This window comes from Tenrec ecaudatus, chromosome X (assembly GCF_050624435.1).
Source record: "Tenrec ecaudatus isolate mTenEca1 chromosome X, mTenEca1.hap1, whole genome shotgun sequence".
NCBI lineage: Eukaryota > Metazoa > Chordata > Mammalia > Afrosoricida > Tenrecidae > Tenrec > Tenrec ecaudatus.
In genome coordinates this window covers 76,675,590-76,699,239 of record NC_134548.1, presented here as the reverse complement: position 1 = coordinate 76,699,239, position 23,650 = coordinate 76,675,590, and the positions used below count along the sequence as shown (strand labels likewise).

General features: G+C 38.7%; 1 pseudogene; it reads right to left on the bottom strand.

Moving 5' to 3' along the window:
* Window positions 1-17,640: 17,640 nt before the first annotated feature.
* LOC142433952 (E3 ubiquitin-protein ligase RBX1 pseudogene) lies at window positions 17,641-18,124 on the bottom strand (annotated as a pseudogene).
* Between the last annotated feature and the right edge of the window lie 5,526 nt (window positions 18,125-23,650).

Below are 23,650 nucleotides of genomic sequence, written 5' to 3'. Positions count from 1 at the left end.
AGTCAACTAAAAAGGAGTGGAGGTGGGAAGAAAGTGGGGGGGGGGGAAGAGATGTGTGGTGGGGGAATAGGGCACTGACCCACCCAAAGGGAGGGTATTGTTTGTGTCTCCGCAGGGAAAGAGGGACCTGACTTAAATCCAGTGTTCCAGGATGCAAATATTGAATGCTAGCATGGAGAGGGGAGCCAATGGAGAGGCCTGATGGCTTGGACCCATACCAGCTAAGTTGACAACTGCCCCTTCCCCCAGAAGAATTTAGAGGATGGCACTGAAGCTGCAGCTAGGGAGAGGGACATGTCTGAATGGCACAGATGGGAGTAAATGAATGGGGAGGAAGAGAGAGTGGAGCACAGCCTGGCCCACCAGGCCTGGAGGACAATATCTCTGCTCCAAACAGCCAATGCACAGAGTTGACCATATGGCTGATACCACTCTAAGATACGATGTTTCTCGCTGACCGATGGCCCTATGGTGGACAACACCGGAGACTCAATGTCGGGATTGGCCCAGACTGACCCCACGACACCGAGTCAAAACACTAAAGGTGTGTGGCAGAGCAATGCAGGGAGCAGAGCAGGGAGTTGCCGAGGGAGTGCAAAGGATGGAATTTGAGGCCAGAGTGTGGCATCCCATCGGACTTGACTGGAGGACACACCTAGAGGTCAAAAATCAGACTTTGATCTATTTACAGGTTTTTCTTTCTTTTTAAATTTTTTCTCATTTTTCCCCATTAATTTATTCTTTTATGGGTCATTGGTTTTCTTTTTTGTTGTCATCGTTGTGGTCTCTTTTGTCGCTTTTTCTTGCTATGCCTTGGTGTTTTTTGGTGCATTTTATTATCTCTACAGAGCTATCTAGATAAGATAGGCTGGATGAACAGTCTGGAAGAGAAAACAATGGATCTGATGGTTCTGGGTGGACATGGGAGAGGGGGAAGCGGGGGTAAAAAGGTGGTCTTGACCAACCCAGGGACAGTGGAGCAACAAGTGATCCAAAATTAGTGGCAAGGAGGGTGTGAGAGGCCTTGGAGGGAATCAGTAATGGCAGTGCAACTTAGAGAAATTACTGAAACACAAATGAAGGCTGAGCATAATAGTGTGACAATAGGAAAGTAAGAGGAAATAGAGGAAAGAAGTAGGATACAAAGGTATTTATAGTGGTCTAAATACAGGCATGTGCATAAGTAAATATTTTATATACGATGGTGGGGAAATATATCTACGTGCATATATTTATAGATTCAGTATTAAGGTAGCAGATGGACATTGAACTTCCACTCAAGTACTTACTCAATACAAGAACATGTTGTTCTATTAAATTGGAATTCCATGATGCACACCTTCCTGACACGATTGCTGAAGACAAATGTGTGCATAAGCTAATGTGGTGAAGAAAGCTGATGGTGCCCGGCTATCAAAAGATATAGCGTTTGGGGTCTTAAAGGCTTGAAGATAAACGATAAACAATGGCCATTTTGCTCAGAAGCAACAAAGCCCACATGGAAGAAGCATACTAGTCTGTGTGACCATGAGGTGTAGAAGGGACCAGGTATCAGACATCAAAGAACAAAAAATCATATCAGTGGGTGCCCACCTTCACAATATGATCACTGATGACAAATGTGTGCATAAGCAAATGTGGTGAAGAAAGCTGTTGGTGCCTTGCTATCAAAAGATACAGCATCTGGGATCTTAAAGGCTTGAAGATAAACAAGGGGCCATTTTGCTCAGAAGCAACAAAGCCCATATGGAAGAAGCACACCAGCCTGTGTGACCACGAAGTGTCAAAGGGATCAGGGAGCAGGCATCTAAGAACAAAAACCACATCATTGCAAACGAGGGGGAGTGCAGAGTGGAGACCCAAAGCCCATCTTTAGGCAACCGGACACCGCCTTACTAAAGGGTTGCGGGGAGGAGATAAGCCAGTGAGGGTGTAGTGTAGCAATGAAGAAACATACAACTTTCCTCTAGTTCTTAAATGCCGCCCCCCTACGTTCATGATCCCAATTCTACCTTACAAAGGATGTACATTGGTTCCAGATAGGAACTGTAAACACAGGAAATACAGGACAGATGACCCCTTTAGGACCAGTGGTGAGAGTGGCAATGCCTGGAGGGTGGAGGGAAGGTGTGTTAGAAAGGGGGGACTGATTATAAGGATCTACGTATAACCTTCTCTCTGGGGGATGAACAACAGAAAAAATGGGTGAAGGGAGACATCGGACAGTGTAAGATATGGCATAATAACAATAACTTATGAATTAGGATGGGTCCATGAGGGAGGGGGAGCGTGGAGGGAGGGAGGAAATGAGGAGCTGATATTAAGGGCTTAAGTAGAAAGCAAATGTTTTGAGAATGTTGATGACAACAAATGTACAAATGTGCTTGACACATGGATGTATACATGGATTGTAATAAGAATTGTACGAACCCCCATTAAAATTATTTTTAAAATTCAATATAAAAAGACACGTCACCAAAAAAGACATCCAGGAGCATAACAAACATATAAAGAAAATGATGTAATCATAATACATTAAAGAGATGCAAGTCAAAACAAGAATTTTCTAGAATAATATTTTTAAATGAAACAAAACAACAAATGTTGGTAAAGTTGTGGAGAACTTGAAACACTCATGCAATATTGGTGGAACTGTGAAATGGTGAAACCATTGTGGAAAACAGTATGGCACATTCTTAAAATCTTGGAAACAGAAATAGCATTTATTATAGCCATCTCACTGCTAGGAATATATTATAAGGAAATAAGAACAGGGCCACAAATAGATATATGTATGCTCATGTGCACTGCAGCATGAGTAACAAAAGCAAAAAGATTGAAAGAAGTAACTTTCAGTGGATCGATAGATAAGCAAACCATGGTACATACATAAAATAGAATGCTATACAATATTACAAAGTAAGGATGAATCTGTGAAACACTTCACAATGTGCATAAACCTGGCTGACCTATGCTGAATAAAATTAAGCAATCACAAAAGAACAAATATTGTATAAGACCGCTATTATTAAAAGTCAAGAAAAGGTTTAGATTGAGAAAAAATTATTTCATTATTATTAGTGATGGAAGGAGAGGAAAGTCACTTACTAGAAAATAGATTCCTATTATTTTATGTGAAGGGAAAGGCAATGTGCAATAAATACAGGGGTGAATGCACGGTATCACTAAATAAAAGGAAGACACTATGAGATGTACAAAGGTCACAACAAAGGTAAATACTATTACATCCACAATCCCACATTATTGGTAATAAGAAATTAATCTATAAATGGATACATAGATAGGCAAGCAAGAAAAAGAGGTAAGAATAGATGAAAGGGACTATATTCACAATCACATATAGGTTTGGCAGATGACATTTTTGCACACATATTTATATGAGCTGTATAAGTATATAAATTCAGTGTAATCTCGGTTGTGGAATCACTCCAAGCTCAAACTTTCCACCACTTAAACAGCAAAATTCAAAAGAAATTTTCTCAAAGTTTGTTACTTTGCTAGATAGTCTAATTGAAAATCTGACTTGAAAAAACCTCTAAGGGGCAAGAATGAATCAAGCATCACGTTTCACCATGGATACAAAAGGGTGGTGCTTCAGTCAAGCAGCACTCTCGCTGTGACAATGCATAATATTTGCGTTAGTACTTTAAAACCTTTATCATTGGGCTTTTTATTGTGCTTTATTTGCATAAAATATTGTAATCAAGGCTGCAAAGAAAGTTAGTGGTATCAGCAGTAAAGCTAAGAGGAAAACTGTGAGAACCACGATAGAGTTAAAGAAAGAAATCATTGCAAAATTTGAATCAGGATGTCACTTGCTTGATTGGTGGCTGAAAACAATGTTACTAAATTCACATTATCAACATTTTTGAGACAACATATGATTAAAGTGGCTAATGTAATGAAAGGTGTAAAATTGTTAACCATGAAACAAAGAACCCAGAACCATTGAAGAGGTTGAAAAATTACTCTTAATTTGGATAAATAAGAAGCAACTCAATAGTGGTAAAATGTCACAGACAGTGATAAACAAGAAGGCTAAAAGCCTCCGTATTTAATGGAAAATGTTGCAAGAACAGGTGCTTAGCAGCCCGAAGTGTTCAAAGTCAGCAATGGCTGATTTGAAAAATTCATAAAGAGAACAGACATACAGAGTATAGTGAAGCTTGGGCACAGAGCAAATGAGAATAAAGACTAAGCTGATATATTTGTGGCTGAATGCTGAATACTTGGAGGCTGAGGATTTCGTTCCCTAGAACGTGTTCAACTGTGATGAAACTTGGCTTCTTTTGGAAATGCCCAATAGGACTACATTGCTGAAGAGGAAACTTTCCAGGTCACAAGTCTATGAGAGATAGGCTCACTCTGTTGTGTAGAAATGCTAGTGAGGATTTTAAAGTGAAGCCCATGTTAGTGGACCATTCTGAAAACTATGGGGTTTTAAACAACTGGCATTCTATGCTGGTCACCTTCCCAATATGATCACTGAAGACAAAGAAGGTACATAAGCAAATGTGGAGAAGAAAGCTGAGTGTCTGGCTATCAAAAGATATAGTGTCTGGGGTCTTAAAGGCTTGAACATAAACAAGTGGCCACCTCTCTGAAAAGCAACAAAGCCCATATGGAAGAAACATATCAGTGGGATCATGAGGTGTAGAACAGATCAGGTATCAGGTGTCAAGGAACTAAAAAGCATAACATTGTGTACTCACCTTCCTAATATGATTGCTGAAGATGAATGAGTGCATAAGCAAAAGTAACAAAGAAAGCTGGTTGTGCCTGGCAATCAAAAGATATAGAGTCTGGGATCTTTAAGGCTTGAAGCTAAACAAGCAGCCATCTAGCTCAGAAGCAAGAAAGCCCACATGGATGAAGCACCCCAGCCTGTTTGATCATGAGGTGTTGAAGGGATCAGATATCAGACATTAAAGAACAAAAAAAAAATCAAATAATTGTGAATGAAGGGGAGTACAGATTGGGGACCCAAGACCCATCTGTAGGCAACTGGACATCCCCTTACAGAAGGGTCACAGGGAGGAGACGAGCCAGTCAGGGTGCAGTGTAGCAACGATGAAACACACACCTTTCCTCTGGTTCATAAATGCTTCTTTCCTCCCAATTATTATGATCCCAATTATACCTTACAAATCTGGCTAGACCAGAGGATGTATACTGGTACAGATAGGAACTTGAAACACAGGGAATCCAGGAGAGATGATTCCTCCAGGACCAGCAGTGAGAGTGGTGATACCAGAGGGTGGAGGGAAGGAAGGGTAGAAAGGGGGAATCTATCACAAGGACCTACATATAACCCCCCTCCCTGGGGATCAACAACAGAAAAGTGGGTGAAGGGAGACATTGGACAGTGTAAGATGTGACAAAATTATAATAATTTATAAATTATTAAGGGTTCATGAGGGAGGGGGAGTAGGGATGGAGGGGAAAAATGAGGAGCTTATACCAAGTGCTCAAGTGGAAAGCAAATGTTTTGAAAATGGTGGTGGCAACAAAGGTAAAAATGTGCTTGACACAACGGATGTATGTATGGATTGTGATAAGAGTTTTATGAACCCCCACTAAAATGATTTTTAAAAAAGAAAATGTCAAAAGGACCACTTGAGAAGATAAAATAAAATACTATAATAAAATTTTCAAAGAATCAGAAAACCAAAAATGAACTTGCTCATATCTTATACTGAAAGAGCTCACGAAAAACTTCAAGCCTCAAGTTTCAATATTGAAATATTTTATCACTAAAATATTGAATGATGCAGTAAAGATCAAAAGGACATGGGAAGAATACAGTCATTGTGTGAAAAAGAATCAGTTGACAGTTTACCCTTTCAAGAGGTAGCATATGAGCAAGAACCAATGGTACTGAAGGAAACAGTTCAAGCAACACTGAATGCATTAGAAAAAAACAAGGCTCCGGGAATGAATGGAATATCAGTTGAAATGTATCAACAAGCTAATGAAACACTGGAAGCACTTACTCTTCTATGCTAGGAATTTTGGAAAATTGTTGCTTGGCCAACTGACTGGAGGACATCCTTATTTGTATTCATTCCAAAGAAATGTCACCCACTAGAATACTCAAATTATAGAAACACATCATTGATAATATATGCAAGTAAAATATTTATGAAGATCATCCAACATTGGTTGCTGTGGTCTATTGACACAGAGCTGGTAGACATTCGAGTCGGATTCAAAAGAGAATGTGGAAAATGGAATATCATTGTTGACATCAGATTGAGCTTAACTAAAAGCAGAGAATATTAGAAAGTTTTTTTACTTGTATTTTATTGACTATGTCAAGGCATTTGACTGTGTGAATCATAAGAAACTATGGATAGCCTTGAGAAGAGTGGGAATTCCAAATCACTTCATTGTACTTATGCATCATTTGTACATAGATCATGAGGCAGTTGTGCAAAGAGAACAAATGAATTCTGCACGTTTTAAAATCAGAAGTATGCATTAGCACTGTATCCTCTCACCACACTTATTTAGTCTTTATGCTGAGAAACTCATCAAAGAAGATGGATTATATGAAGAAGAATGTGGCACAGGATTGGAGGAAGGCTTATGATCTGTAGATGACACAACCTTGCTTTTTGAAAGCACTTGCCGATGGAGATCAAGGATCACAGCCTTCAGTATAGATTACAGCTCAATGTAAAGAAGACCAATATCCTCACCAGACTAATAGGTAACAGAATAATAAATTGAGAAAAGAGTGAAGTTGTCAAGGACTTTGTCTTGCTTGGCTTCACAATCTGTGCTCATGGAAGTAGCAGTTAAGAGAGCAAATGTTATGTTGCATTGGGTAAATTTGCTTCACAAGTCCTCTTTAGAGTGTACCAAAGAAAGAATGTTATTTTGAGGACTGGGATAGGACCTACCTAAGCCGTGATAATTTCATTTGGCTCATATGCAAGTGGAAGTTGCTCATTCAATAAAGAAGACTGAAAAAGAATTGAGGAGCTGGAGAAGAATATTGAAAGTACCATGGACGGTCCAAGAGACAAACATCTGTTTTGATAGAAATATGGCCGGAGTCCTCCTGAGACCCAAGGATAGTGAGACTTCATCTTGCATACATTGGATATGTTTTCAGTAAACACTAGTACTTGAAGAAGGATATAATTCTTGGTAAAAGATAGTGAAAAAGATGTAGGCCCTCTGGACTCAACCAGAGCCAAACTGACTCCTTCCCTAGAAGTAAGCTCAGCAGAGAACAACACTAATCCTTCAGGTGGGAGAAAGGAGCCAACTTACTATCCCCACATGGAAGCAAACCAAGAAGGAAAAAGAGAAAGGAACAGTCGGCCTAGACTCCATATAGGCACACCAAGCCCAGAGGATGATGTCCCTGCACGGAGCTGCTAAGGCATAAAGAGGACTGTAGGGCCACCAACAACTCAAGACATGTTGTCCCCTAACGAGCGTACTGCGACAGAAGATAATAATGGGGACACATGGCAGGGAGATCGTGTGGTCTGAATCCCCTGCAGCAGGGAAATCCAAGAAGGGAGCATAACAGATCAGCAATTGGAGCAAAGTCAAACCACAAAGCCCCTAAAGAGGCCCCAATATAGACATCAGGCTAGAAGGGACAGCCCCCGGATCTCCCACAGGACCAGGGAGGATAGTCATAAGGGCAAGTGGACAGACCTGGAATGATGTTTGGGGGGTTGTTGTTTCACTTTTTCCCCCTTTCTTCTTTTATCCTTTTCTTTTTTCAATCTTTTGTTTCCTTGTTGTTTGGCCTAGGACATTGTTGGTTTTCCTACTTATATAAGACAGGCATGGTGAAAAAAAATAAAAAGACAGGCATGGGAAACAATCTCAGGGAGAAAGCAATGAGGCTAATGGCCCCGAGGGTCTTTGGGGGAGAAAGTGGCCGGGGGGGGGGGTGCGGGGGAAGGGTGTGATGAGCAAACAATGCCATAGACAAGAGAACAACTAGGGAATTTAAAACCAACAACAAGGTTGTGGAGATCCTGTGGGTATTAGAGCAACAGCAATTTAGCTGAGAGGAAATACTAAGAGGTGGAAGAAGGGGGAACGTGATGGTGAGGCAGGAGGAAGGCAAAAAGAAACAGAGGAAGGCCCTAGGGAGCAAAACTATAGATAGAGGTATAGAGGTGTGTACTTATGCAAATATGCTAATCCATAAAAATAGAGGTATTGGTCTATGTACATATATTTACAAGGCAATACACTGAGGTTGTAGATGGGCCTTGGGCCTCTCAGCTCATACCCTCCCTCAATTCAAGAATACTTTGATCTAACAAATTGGCAATTTATGATGCTTATTCACCACCACCCCCCAACACACACACACACACACACACACACACACACGATTACTGAAGACAAAATGGGTGCATAAGCAAATGTGGTGAAGAGATCAGATGTTGCCTGGCTATTAAAAGATATAGCATCTGGGGTCTTAAAGGCTTGAAGTTAACAAGCGGCCATCCAACAGTAAAACAACAGGCCCATATGGAAGAAGCACAGCAGCCAGTGCGATCATGAGGTGTCATCAGGACAAGGTAACAGGCATCAGAAGATTAATAACAAAAACAAACAAACAAAAACATGTTGTTGAGAACTAGGGGTCTTGGAGCAGAGACCCAAAGCCCATTTGCAGACAATGGAACATTCTCCCACAGAGGAATCTCAGGGGGAGGATGAGTCAATCAGGGTGCAGTAGAGCACCGATGGATCACACTATATTCCTCTGGTTGCTTGAGGCTTCCTCGCCCCCCACTGTCAAGACCCTAGTGCTGTTTGCCACTCTGGACTGGACCAGAACACGTACACAGGTATAGACAAGAGATTAACTCACGACACATAGAACCCTCAAAGCAAGATTTGTGACCCGAAGTCCAATTACTGCAAATTCCATAACTTTGAGAGAGAAATCATCTGCTTCTTCTCAAACCACCAGTAGTCCTTTAAGATCTTTAAGATGTACAAATGTGAGGGGTGGTTCATGGACACTAAGCAAGCACATTACCTCATTGCTAGGGAAATTGGATTATAAGATCCCATGTTCTAAGAATACATGGTTGCCCTTGTTTGGGTGTTTATCCTAATAGGGGACTCATACAATATTTGTCCTTTTGTGATTGACTAACTTTACTCAGCATAATGGTTTTCAGGTTCATCCATGTCATGAAGTGTTTCATGGTTTAATCGTTGTTTTATAGATGTGCACAATATTCCATTGTGTATATGTACCAGAGTTTCTTTATCCATTCCTCTACTGTTGAATTTTTGGGATGTTTCCAGCTTCTTGCTATTGTGAACTGTGCTGCAATGAACATGGGAGAGCATTTGTCTGTTTATGTTCTGTCTCTTACTTCTTTGGGTTAAATACTCAGTAGAAATATTGCTGGGTCACATAGCATTTTTATTACTAGTTGTTTTAGGTAGTGCTACATCACTGTCCACAATAGTTGTACATGATTACAATCCCTTCAACAGTGTTTAAAAGTTCCATTGCTCTGTGTTTTGCTTATTTTTTAATTGGGTTATCATTGTGGATGTAGGGATATATCTCATCTTTGTTTTAATTTGCATCTCCTGGATAGCTAGTGATCATGAGCATTTCCTTACAGGATTGTTAGTCATTCAAGTGTCATCCCAGGTGAATTGTCTGTTCATTTGCTCACCTTTTAATTGGATTATTTCTTTCTTTCTTATTGAGCTATTGCATAATTCTACAGATTTAAGTAATTAGTCATTTGCCCATTGTATCATTGCAAAATATTTATTTCTAATTCATGAGCTTTCATTTTACTCTTTTGATACATTCTTCTTATGTGCATAACTGTTATTTTTAGTTGGATTCAGCCATCTATTTTGTCTTCTACTATATGTACTTCCCTTATTACACATGGTAATCTGTAAATGTCCTGCAATAGGGCCATTAGTTTTGTCCCAATTTTCTCATTGATGATCCACATAGATTAGGATTTATATTTAGGTCTTTAATCTATCTTGAGTTCATTTTTGTCCATGGAGTGAAATATGGGTCCTGTTTCATTTTTACTGAAAATGTAGATATAGATTTTTCAGCACCATATATTGAAGAAGGTGTCACTTTTCCATTTAATGTTTTTTGATCCTTTGTCAAAAATCAGATGCCTACAAGTGCCTACTTTTATTTCTCAGTTTTCTGTTCTATTCCATTTGTCTACATATCTGTCATTTGCCAGCATCAGGCTGCTGGACGACTGTTGCTGTATAATATGTTTTGAAGTCGAGTAGGGCAAGCTATCCTACTTTGTTCTTTTTTAAAAGTCATTTGTTTATTCTGGGTTTCTTCATTCTTCATTTGAAGTCAGTAATTATTTTTTCCGTCTCTATAAAGTTGGCATTTGGATGGTAACAGAATTTTATCTATTTATAACTTTGTATAGTATTGATAGTTTCACCATAATAGTAGGAGACTTCAATGCATCCGTCTCAGGAGAGACAGAAACTAAATTAAAAAAAAAACAACAGAAGAGCTAAACAATATAATCAACTAGCTCAAACTCCTGGATATATACAGAGAAGTCTATCTGACAACAGCAAAATATATGAGAATATTCTTCTCAAGTATTCTAGAATAGATAACATGTAATAACAAGGTAAGCCTTATTACATTCAAATATATTGAGATCCTACAATCTATTTTCCCAGAGTAGGGTGCTATAAAACTGGAAATCAACAATTGAAAGACTAGAAACATAAACACAAACAGATGGAAACTGACTATTGAGCAAATAAGAGTTGAAATTAGGGAATTCCTTGAAACAAATGAGAATGATGACACAGCTTATATTTGGGACATAACAAATGCAGTTATCAGAGGGAACTGTACAGCAATCAACTCAAACATTAATAAAGAGGATTCTAAAGTCAATAGCTTAACACAAGCAATAACTAAAACAAGGGCAAAAACACAATTCCTCCAACAACAGAAGAAAAGAAATCATAAATATTAGAGCATAAATTAACAAACAGGAAAACAATGGAAAAATTATAAAACACCAGAAGTTGATTATTTGAAAGGATTATTTGAAAGGATTCACAAAATTGACAAACCGCTGGCAGATTTAACAAAGGCAAAGAGAAAGAAGATGCAAGTATCTAGAAAAGAGATGAAGAGGGAGATGTCACAATGGATCCAAAGGAATTAAAAAGAATAAGACACTACTACAAAAGACTGTAATCCAAGTTTGAAAATCTAAGAGAAATGGACAAATAGCTAGAAGCACACCATCTAACTAAATTAACACAGAAAGAAGTAGAAAACCTCACCAGACTCATCAAAAAAGAGAAGAAGAAGCAATAGCGATGGTCATCAAGAAATTTTCCAACCATGAAAAAAAAAAAGCGCAGGAACATGTAGGAACAGGGAATCCAACCGAGTATTCAGAAAAGACCTGTCACCAATGCTACATAGACTATTACAGGATATGGAAAGGGGGAGCAAACTCCAAAACTAATCTATGAAGTGTGGATACCTTAATACTAAAACCAGGCAAAGATCCCACAAAGACAGCAAAACACGGAACATAGACAAAAAAATTCTCCACAAAAATCAGGCCAATAGAATTCAACAAGATCTAATAATTCCTCATAACTGTGGTAGTTACATAATTTCCTGTCAACTTGAAGATATATAAAAGTGTAGCGGTGGAGTTTAGCCTGTCATTCAGGATGCAGCCTGATAACCTCTCTTAGAGATGTGACCAAGATATCTAGCTCTCTGGAGGCTGGCCTCTCCCTGTCTCTATACATTGATCTTCCTACTTTCTGGACACCCTGATTGCTGCTGGATCCCTGAGATGTTTCCAGTGACTTTGGATCCACATGACTTTGCATAGATTGGCCTGTGATATTCCTGCATTCTGCATCACTTTTGTGACTGTGTGAGTCTGAAGAGGAAATTAGGGACCAGTATCAGAATTATGGACGAATTGAATTAGGCTGGGATACTTTCTTGATATACAATTACTACTTGATATAAAGTTCTTTCTTACACATATGTGCATGTCACTGGCTCTGTTTCTCTAGTCAACCTGGCCTAACAAAATGACCAAGTGAAATTTATACTAGAAATTCTAGGATTATTTAATATTAGAAAAATAATCAATTTAATCCACCAAATAAAGAAAATAAAGGACAAGAACTACATGATCATATCAATAGATATTTCTGATAAAACACTCAATAAAGTAGGAATAGAAGAGAAATTCGTCAATATAATAAAGGTCATATTTTTAAAAATCTGATGGCCAACATCATGCTCAACAAGAAGAAACGGAAAACATTTCCCCTGAGACTGGAAATAGTTCAGGGTTGTCTGCTGTTGATCCTCTCTCCACAGTGATTCCAGTAATATATTTTGTAATGCTCTTCCTGTTTTTATGCATTCCTTAATTTTTTTTCTTGTCTGGAAATATTTTTTATTTCTCCTTCATATTTGAATGGTTATTTTGTGGGATATAGAATTATTGGTTCTCTGCTCTTTTCTTTCAGACTTTTATATATGTCACTCTATTGTCTTCTTGTCTGCATCATTTCTTCTGAGAAGTCCAAGCTTATCCTTAGAAGTTTTAATTTTTAGGTAATTGTTATTTTTTTTCCTTGCTGTCCACAGGACCTTTTTTAGTTTTGCTTTGTAATTTGAAAGTTTAACTTCTATCGACCATGCTGTTTTTCTTTTGGGGGGGGGGTCTAGCCTATTTGGAGCTCTGCCAGCTTCTTGAATAGTTTTTATATTCTTCTTTGTGATTTTGGAGACATTTTCTTCCATGAATTCTCCTACCATTTACTCTGTAGATATTTTTGTTTCTTCTTGTTCCAAGATCTCAAAGAAATATAGGAATTTTCCCTTGATAGTATCCCACATCCCTCTCAGGATTTCTTTGGGTTTCTTTGCTTTTTTGTTGACAGTTCTAGTCAATTGAATCAGAGTGATTGTCTTCATGTTAATTGCTCTATCTTCCTTTTTGTCCTCATTCCATACCTCATGTCTTTTACTGTGTTACCTAATTCTGTCATCTCATTATTTATCTTCTGAAATTCCTTTTGTTGTAAGCTTTATAATTTTTCCATTTCTTCCATTGCTTTCTTTTTTTAATGTATCAGATAATCTATTTAATATTACATTTAACAAGTTTTACATTTTCTGAATATTTCATGAAACATTTATTAATCTCAATTTCTTAGTTTTTACATTTTGAAGACAGGAACTCTTATTTTCTCTTTCAGTTGTTTTTTTTTAAATCTTTTTATTGGGGCTCATAAGGCTCTTATCACAATCTGTACATACATCAATTGAGCAAAGCACCCTTATACATTCGTTGCATTCGTCATTCTCATAATTCACCTTCCACTTGGGTTCCTGGAATCAGCTCGGTTTCCCTTTCTCCCCCCACCCCCCTCCCTCCCCGATCCCACCCCTGGTCCCTTGATAGTTTATAAATAATTATTATATCTTATCTTACACTCCCCGGCGTCTCCCCTCACCCACCTCCCCATTGCCCATCTCCCAGAGAGGAGGTTACACATAGATCTCCGAGATCGGTTCTCCCTTTCTACACCCCCTTCCCTCCTGGTGTCGCCTCTCCCACCGCTGGTGTTGAGGGGTTCGTCTGTCCTAGATTCCCTGTGCCTCCAGATCCCCACTGCACCGCTGTACATCCTCTGGTATAACCAGGTCCGCAAGGCAAGGTAGAATTGGGGTCATGATGATTGGGAGGGGAGGAAGCGTTCAGGAACTAGAGGAAGGTTTTGAGTTTCATTGTTGCTACACTGAACCCTGAGTGGCCCATCTCCTCCTCACTACCCCTCTGGAAGGGGTGTCCAGCTGTCTACAGGTGGGCATTGGGTCCCCATCATGCACTCCCCCTCTTTCACGGTGATGTGATTCTCACCACCACCCCACCTTTGTTGTTGGAGACCTGGTCTCCTCTGTCCTTCACGGTCACCTATGTTGGTGTGCTGCTTCCGTGTGGGCTCGGTTGCTTCTGGGCTAGATGGCTGCTTGTTTGCTGTCAAACCTTTAAGTCCCCAGACGCTATATCTCTCAGTAGCCGGGCACCATCAGCCTTCTTCACTACACTTGCTTATGCACACTTTCGTGTTGCCCACTTATCTTAAAGGGACCTAAACAACTTTCCTCTGAATTCTATTTCTGGTAGTTTTAAGACCTCTTTATCAGAGTAATTCATGTTTTAGGGGGATTTTTGGTTGTAGGACAAGGTCATGTGGAAAGAGGATGTGAGAATCAAAAAGGAATATATACTAAATTAAAATTAAAGAAAGAAAATGGAAACAAACAAACAAACCTACAGTGTGGGTGGGGATACCTACTCCTTTACAAAGATGATAGATGCAGGTAGGCGCTCATGTTGGGGAGGGATACCAGAGAAGGAGGAAGTAAAGAGAAACAAATACACATTTTTAAATGGTGGTGTTCTTTGCACAGTGAGAATGTCTGCACCATGGTGCTCACATGCTCTACTGTCTACAATGAGCTTCTAGAAGCCAGTAAATTGAGGGGGATTGATAAAGATCTGGGAAGGATCAGCTTGTTCTGGGGGATGGAGTGCACTGAAGTGGCTCAGTCCCCTCTTTAATCATTAAAGGAGTCAGAAAAAATTAGCAGGTGTTGCCTATCCCCCACGTTTATTTTTGTAAATAAAATAATAATAGTAGAGATATGTACACAGGCACACATGGATAGATACATATTCATAAGAAACCATAAATAAACAAAGCTTAGTGGAATGACAAAATGGTCACATCCCCTAAAAATCTATGGAGCACTTCCCGGCAAAAAAAGATTAAAAAGACATCACATTGGGCCACTACATTGTGATATTATATTGTTAGAACTTATTAAGGAAGAGTTATCAGTGAGTTTAGATTTATTGGTAAAACATCTGCATGCTCAAACCAAAACCAAATTTACTGTCATTGAGTCAATTCCAATTCATAGTGACCCTCTATAGGATAGAGTAGAATTGTCCCTATGGGTTCATGGGCCTATAAAAAGTAGTAAAAAGATTCATATTTCTCCCTGGTAGGCACTGATGGTTTTGAATTGCTGACCTTCAGGTTAGCAGCCAACATGTAACCCACTATACCACCAGAGCTCCTATCTCTATGCTCCAAAACCCAAAATCACTGCCATCAAGTTGATGTCAATTCATAGTGACCCTATAGACAGGGTAGAATTGGTACTTTGAGTTTCTGAGACAGGAAGTATTTACGGGACTAGGATATTGGGTTTCCAACCACAAGTACAGCAGTGCAAAACTACTAGCTGCTCTGGGGGAGAAAGTTGAGGCCTTTTACTCCTGTAAAGAGTTAGTCTCAGAAACCCACGGGAGCAATTCTAGCTTGTCCTATAGGTTTTTTATGGAATTGAATTGATGACAGTAAGCTTGTTTTTCTATTTTGAAAGCTTCACTGGTTTTGCTTATTGGGAAGACACCAGTAATTTATTCTTATGTTCCTAAGTTTGACAGTCAGTTCTATCTTAATATTACTCTGACCTCCTCTCCACTTGGGAGTTCTGTAATTGTGTCATTTATTTTCTCTTCTTACTTCACAGTTATTATCATTTAGATCGTTGCCTCTGGTTTTCTATTTTCAGGTTATTTTAGAAGGAGTCCTGGTAGCACTATGGGTTAAGCAATGGATTCCTGCACATAAGATCAGCAATTCAAACCCACCAACTGCTCCATGGGAGAACAATAAGGCTGTTTGCGCCTGTAAAGACTAACAATCTTGGAAACCCAAAATAGTGTTGTTATGAGATGGAATCACCTGAATGGCAGTGGATTTTAAGCTTTAAAAAAAAACCAAACATTTTATTGGGGGCTCTTACAGCTTTTATCACAATCCATACCCATATCCATTGTGTCAAGCATATCAGTACATAAATTGCCATTATTATTTTCAAAACATGCTTAGTTTGTTTTTGAGAATTCCTTATGTGGAACAATTTTTTAGTAATATTGTCATATGTCGTATTCCATTGTTGTTTGATGTTATTTGTTCTTTGTCTGAATGTTGGTCTAGTTTTTAAAAATTCCTTTAATTTCTGGTTATTCACAAATGTCCTAATTTTGTTATATTTAAGGACAACTTTGCTGGATATATAAGTTTGGTAAGAAATTTTAGTTTTCTTTTGGTTTGTTTATGTCATTCCATTGCATATTGTCTGCATATTTTCTGCTAAGAGGGTAATCTTATTTGGTATCCTATTTTAGTAGCATTGGGATTTTCCTTAGCTGCTCGTTATTTTCTTTATCTTTTCATTTGGAAAGTTTGGTTGTAATATGACTTGGTGACTTTCTTTTGAGTTCTAGTCTATCAGGGGTTTTTGAATGTTCTTGGATGAATATCTTTTTATACTTCATGATATTGGGGAAGTTTTATATAAACAAATCTTCAATTATTCTCTCTTTTTTACTTTTTATTTTTTTGCCTTCTCTTGTTCTGGAATTTTGATCACACATAAATTTTCCCTTCTCTATACAGTCTGACATAATTCTTAGGGTTTTCTTTTTTTCTAAATTTTTTTTCCCTTATACAAATTGATGTCAAGAGATTTGCATTCTAATTTGCTAATACATTGTTCAATTGATTCAATTATATTCTTTTGCCCTTCTAATGTGTTAGATATTTCTGAAATTTTAGTGTTAATCATCTGAATTTTGTAATAGTATTTTTTTAAATTTATGATTATTTTGCTCTTAGAATATTTTCTGAATTTTACTAGGGCATTGTTTGTGTTTTTCTTAATTTTGTTTGTGATTTTCTCTAAAGGAAATCTTTCCTCTTGGAAGGCTCAATATGTCTATTTATATTTTTTTATTTCCTATTCAGGTAATTCTGTTACCTACTCTTTCTCCACAATAGTTCCTAGAATTTTTATTTTTGTATATGTTTTATTTGAATTTGTCTGTCGTCTCTGAAACATTTTGGCATTGTTGAAATTATTTGTTGCTTTTGTGTTGTTTTGTTACATCCTGCTTTTGGTTTTACTATGTCTAGGTGGGTAGGATAGGCATGTAATTTTGGGATCTAGTTTGGTAATTTATTAACTGGAAAGTGTGGACTTGGGTCTTTGCTTGCTCCTCTCAAAGAGCGGCTGGAGGTGAGGTGAGCAGGTATAGTCCATTGTCCAGTGGTGCTGGAATAAGTGATGACACTTTCCCATTGGGTAGAGTAGTAGGTAGTAGGTGGGGTAGGTATGGTTGACTATTGGAGAGATTATATTATTTTATCAGATGGGACAGAATTAAAAAGGAGGGTGATACGAAAAATGTTGGTAAAGATAACGGAAAAGGGAAATATAAACCAGTAAAAGGAAAGAAAATTTCTGGGTAATATGATAGTTTCATAGTTGGTTTTATGCTTAATATTTTTTTCTAGCATGGCTGTACATTCCCATCAGAAATATATAAGTGATCCAGTTTCTCCATATTTTCCCCAGCATTTGGCATACCCATATTTTAGACATTCTCATAGGTGTGTAATCATATACCTTTAAATATAATTTCTTTTTTTTTAATCCAACTGGAATTTTATTTGACACAGAACACGATATGGTTGCATGAGCACGACAAACTGAAGACAAGGCAGCGAAGACATGGTTCTATCTAATTTAATTAAGTAACAGGAGGGCGAGGCAGCAAATGAATAACCAAACATTTAAGCTTGATAGAAGAATTCATTTTTTCTAATGCCCATACTTTTGGAATTCCCACTCTCTGTTGTCCAATGGACACACCTGCCGTGTTTAGAGCCAGCGAGAGATGCAGTGGAAATGAAAAGCATGGTTACAGACTCCCCAGGCAACGGTACACTCTTCCGACGTGGCAGATGCCTGGTTAGCTTGACATTCTATGCAGAGATCCATAATGTGGTTCCTGCAGATGGCACAGTTATCAACCACAATATCCCAAGCCCAGAGGGCTACTGCATTCCACTTTTTCACTTCAAAGCGCTTCTTGCCCGCGCCGCTGTTGGTGCCGCTCGGGGTATCCACATCCATCGCTGCCGCCATTTTGGAAACACACCTAATTTCTTATATATCTGTCACGCATTCCTCTGAAGTTTCATTGTTTCAATATATGGTATACAAGATTTCATACACTGATTTTTCACATCTCCTATTTCTAATAGAAATAAAAGTATTTCCAACTAAAGATATATTTTTCATGGAACTAAAATGGACCCCTTTGTTACCAAAATGTTTTTACATTAAAAAAATTAACTGTATTTAAATAGTGTTAGTAAAATTCCCTTATAACCATTGATAAATATTTCTCTGTACACATTTCTTTTTTTCCCTTCCAAACAATTTTATTAGGACATAATCCACACATTATACCAACCAATAGTTGTCATATCAAGCAATGTTGCACAATCATTAACACAATCAATTTCAAAACATTTTCTTCCCCCTTGTACACTTTGAAATCACCTCACCAATACCCCCACCTCCCGGCTACATCCCCCAGAAACCTTTAATCTAGTTATTGTCTGTATAAATTCACCCATCCTGGATGTCATATACCACAAAACATAGAAAAACACATAATAGAGAGTCAAGAAGGCTACAAACAATAACAAAATACAGCATAGATAACTCCCAATTTGAAGAAAAAAACCCTGAAAATATTAAAAACAAGATCAAGCTCTTAACCATTCAAACCAGATTTTTCATCTTAATCCACTATAATTGTCTCTACAAATTCTCTGTCTGATAACCAGTTTATTACCATTCCTCAATTATGGTCAGAAGGAAATCATTGGACACTTATTACATGTATAAATCTTGCAAATGAATCTATACTTCTGATGTCATTGATAGCTTTCTGAACACCAAAATTCACAATTTAAGCTCTTATATCATTCCCTCCTTTGAATTTGGATCATATATATAATTAAATATAATAAATTATATTTAAGCTATTATTTCATTCCCTCATTTGAATTTATTATATACAGCCCCATGGATGTCTTACTTTAAATATTACAGGTAATGGCATTAAATTGTATTTATCGTTTTGAAAATGATGATGGCAACAAATGTACAAATGTGCTTGACACAATGGATGGATGGATGGATGGATGGATGGATTGTGCTAAGAGTTGTACAGCCCCCAATAAAATGATTTTTTAAATTAAATTAAAATTTAAAAACCTAATGAAAAATAAGTTGATTTTATTTGTTGTATTGTGTTTTATTTTAAATTACTATATTTTTGTGCTTAGATGTTTTAGGGGTATTTGAACAACATAGGGTTGATAACCTTGTGTTAATGTCCTGGAAAAATGTATTTATAAGTATAATTTTGGGGCCTCAGAACCAATTAATTGGTTTTTCTATTATATCTTATGGGGAAAATATGTTCAGTTCTCAAACTTTTCAATGTTCAAACACAAATTTGGAACTAATTGGGTTAGCCAAAATATCATTGTACTCACACATGTACACACAGAAAAAATCAGGAGCAATGGTAAGTAAATTCTTAGCTACAACCAAACACTTTGTGGGAACAAGTTACTGGGCATGTAGACTTAGGACCATTGATTCAGGGGACGCCAATGTCAATTGGCCTAATTTAGTCAACAAAGTCAATGTTCTATATTCTACTTTGGTGAGTAGCAACTGTAGTCTTCAATGTCTGGGAACTACCATCTAAGAGACAACTTTTTGTTTCTCCCACTCCAGATAAAATAAGATCAAGAAAATCAAAGATTCGTGGAAACAATTAGTCCAGAGGACTAATGGACATCATGAACCTCCACCTCTGTAACCCTAAAACCAGATGAATTAGAATGTGCCTGGCTACCACAGCTGACCACTCTGAAAGGGATCACGATAAAGGATCCTGGATATAGTAGAAGAAAAAAATCTGAAACAAAACTCAAAATCATAAAAAAAAATCAGGCTTACTAGTCAGATAGAGACTGGTGGAACACTCCAGTCTATGGCCCTTAGTCATTCACCCTTTTGGCCTAGAACTGAATTCAAACTCAATGACTCAATAGCTAAACTTTCAGTAAAAAATAGACAAGCCTTTAGGAGGAACACACCCCATGTCTGTCAGTTTGTCCAACTATGGTGGCTTGTGTGTTGCTGTGATAGAGACTATATCACTAGTATTTCAAATACACGGTCACCCAAAGTGAAAAGTTTTCCATAGAGCTTCCAACTAACAACAAACTACAATGGAGGACCCACTTTGGAGGAAATAGCTACTGAAAATCTTATGGACAGCATGGAAACATTGTCAGATAATGAAGGTCTAATTAATTGAAGCAAAATATTGTCAGAGATAGTGCTTAAGCATGGCCCCCTCCAGCTAGGAGATACTTGAAATGTGACTGATGAAGTGTTGCTTTTTTAAAGAAGAGTTGATTATAGTGCTGTGAATGGAATCAAGCCTGTGGAAGTGGAAACTTGGGGATTTTCATTTGCTGATGGGGCAAAACAGAAGATGAGAAAAAATAGCTGTAAATATCTAATAACCAGAACTTGGAAAGTATAAATATGAGTCAAAGAAAGTTGGAAGTGCTCAAAAATGAAACAGAATGCATAAAGATCGATATCCTAGGCATTTGTGAGATGAAATAGACTTGAATTGGCCATTTTGGATCAGAAAATCATATGGTTTATTATGCTGGGAAATGACACAATCAAGAAGAATGGCTTTGCATTCATTGTCAAAAAGGACATTTCAAGATCTATTTTGAAGTACAATGCAGTCCGTGACAGGATTATATCTGTCTTCTAGGAAATTCCATCAATACAACTATTATTCAAACCAATACACCAATCACGAAAGCTAGTGATGAAGAAATTTAAGAATTCTAGCAACTGGGAGAGAAGCCAAGATGGCATCCAGGTAGATTTACCCGCCGGGAGCTCTGCTGCCAGACCAGAAAATTTAAGAGGTAAGGAGACCGAGACTAGGAGGCCAAGTGCTAAAAATAGAATCAGGGGACTAGGGTATGGCTCAGATCCCCCCCCCCCCGTGTTTTGATTTTCACTCACAAGGCAAATCAAGAATGCACTGAAATTCTCTTGGTTCATTGTGCCAGCTTGTGGGCTCTGCTGGACCCGAGCCCCTCCCTGTGTCCTAGCCCTGCGGCAAGCAGCGATTACCCGAGACTGCTGTATAAAAGTGGTCATAATCCCAGGCTCAAAGAAGGCCCCACACCAGTGCCCCAGAACGGATCTGGGACGTCAGCCACCCACTCCCATCACTCCCCAGCTCCACGTCTGCCAGCACAGGCAGCTATCAAAGAGACACTGAAATATGTACCTGTGTTAGATTGCAATTTGGCAGAGCACAAACAGATAGCCAATAACGGGGAGGGGGTTGGGGGAGAATTCAGTTCCAGTCGGCACACACAAAAAAACCCTCTCTGATAAGGTAATCCTTCTCCCCTGGAGGTCAGCGGCACATCCCTACAGAGTGCCCCACAAGCCCAATATAAAAAGGAGGAAAAAAATATTTTCTTGGTAAAAACTTCCAATTCTAGGCTGTATAACTCTTTGTCGGAAGCAAACCCAACACTGTCCTTTAGCATACATTAATATAACAAGGTAGCCAGAGGTATGGAATTCCAGAAGGAATCTCCATAGCTTAGCCCAGAGGCTTTCAACATAACAAAGAGCCACTGGGGCAAACATCAGTCTCAGAACACAGTTTCAAAGAGCATAAACCTACAGCCCATAGCCAGGGGTTGAATTCAGGTTCAGTTGGACACACACACACACACACACACACACACACACACACACACACACACTCGTGCACCAAAACCAACCTTGCATGGCTGAAGGAACTTCCCCCTGCCTCCTGCAGTGCTGCATATGGTACAAGGCAGCTACACCAGTCATCTCTAGAGCTCCACACCACTGCAGGAACCTCTGCCTGACCTCCACTGGGATCCTGCCAACAAGGGTAGTTCTGCCCAGCATCCGTGGAACTCTACACCAAAGCGGGCACACTCACCTGCCACTTTGGGGCAGGGTTTGAACCCCTCCAGCCCCACGGTCAGGAAATCAGGCCTCAACTAGCTCCTTGCTTTTTGTTTCTTTTCTTCTCTCTTCCTTCTCTCTTTCCCACCACAGTCAGTCTCAGAAGTCCCAGTTGTGGTTTTCTCTTTCTCTCTCTCTTTCTTTCTTTCTTTCTTTCTTTCTTTCTTTCTTTCTTTCTTTCTTTCTTTCTTTCTTTCTTTCTTTCTCTCTCTCTCTCTTTCTTTCTTTCTTTCTTTCTTTTTTTCTTTCTTTCTTTCCCTTCTTTTCTTAATCTTCTTCTCTCCTTCTTTTTTCTTTCACATGCCACTACTGGCTCCCGACCCACTACGCAGTGGGGGGAGCTTCAGCCTGCCCTTTGTGGCAGTGTGGCACATGGCACAAGGAAGCTACACCAGCCCTCTCCAGCACTTCATGGTGCTGTGGAAACCTCCTGGCCCCTGCTGTTACTTTCCCAACTGGAGCAATTCCACTCAGCATCTGAGGGGCTCTATATCAAAGTTCGCACACTCACCCAACACTTTCTAACAGGATTTAAACCCTTCCTACCCCACGGTCAGGCAATTGGGGCTCAGCTATATTTTTATTTCTATTAATTTAATTTTATTCTTCTTTATCTTTTTCTTAATTTTTTCTGCTTCTTCTATTGCTTCTGTCTTTCCAGTCACTGTCTCAGCAGGCTCAGTGCTTCTTTTTTTGTCTTTGTTTCTTTTGCTTACACTTAGAAAAAAAAAACTAATTGCCCACTAAGGAGGTGGGCAGAGTACCTGAACAAAAGTTTCACAGGGGCAGAAATCCTAATGTTCAATAAAGATATGAGAAAACATTCCCAATCATTATCCATACGATAGATGCACATTAAACTAACTGTGGGATACCACCTAACACACTTAAAGAGAGCCCATTTCAAAAAATAGGAAAGTAACAAATGTCGGAGAGGTCGTGGTGAGATAGGAACTCCTGTCCACTGCTGTTGGACCTGTAGGTATGTACAGCCATTATGGAAATCGATTTGGTGATATCTAAAACAGATGGGCAAAGAGCTACCATATGACCCAGCAATCCCTCTAATAGCCACACACCCAGAAGAAGCAAGAAACAAACCACGGCCAGACATCTGTGCTTCAATGTTCATCTCAGCCCAGTTCACAATTGCAAGGAGTAGGAAACAACCCAAATTTCCATCAATGGATGAATGGATCAAAAACTGTGGTACATACATACAATGGAATACTACACATCCCTAAAAAGCAATGATGAATGCATGAAGCACATTGCAGCATGGGAAGAACTGGAGGAAATTATACTAAGCCAAGTAGGCCAAACACAAAAGAACAAGTACAACATGAGTCCACTGAGGTAACCTTTAAAAAATGGAGCATAGAGAAAAAGCTACTATATACATACATTCCTGGAGTAAGGTTCAGGTACTATGGCAGGAGCCAAACCCAATTCAGAGATACATATGGCAATCAACTAAATAGGAGGGGGGGGAGAAAATGAGAAAGACATGGGTGGGGAGAGCAGGGTAATAACCCACCCAAG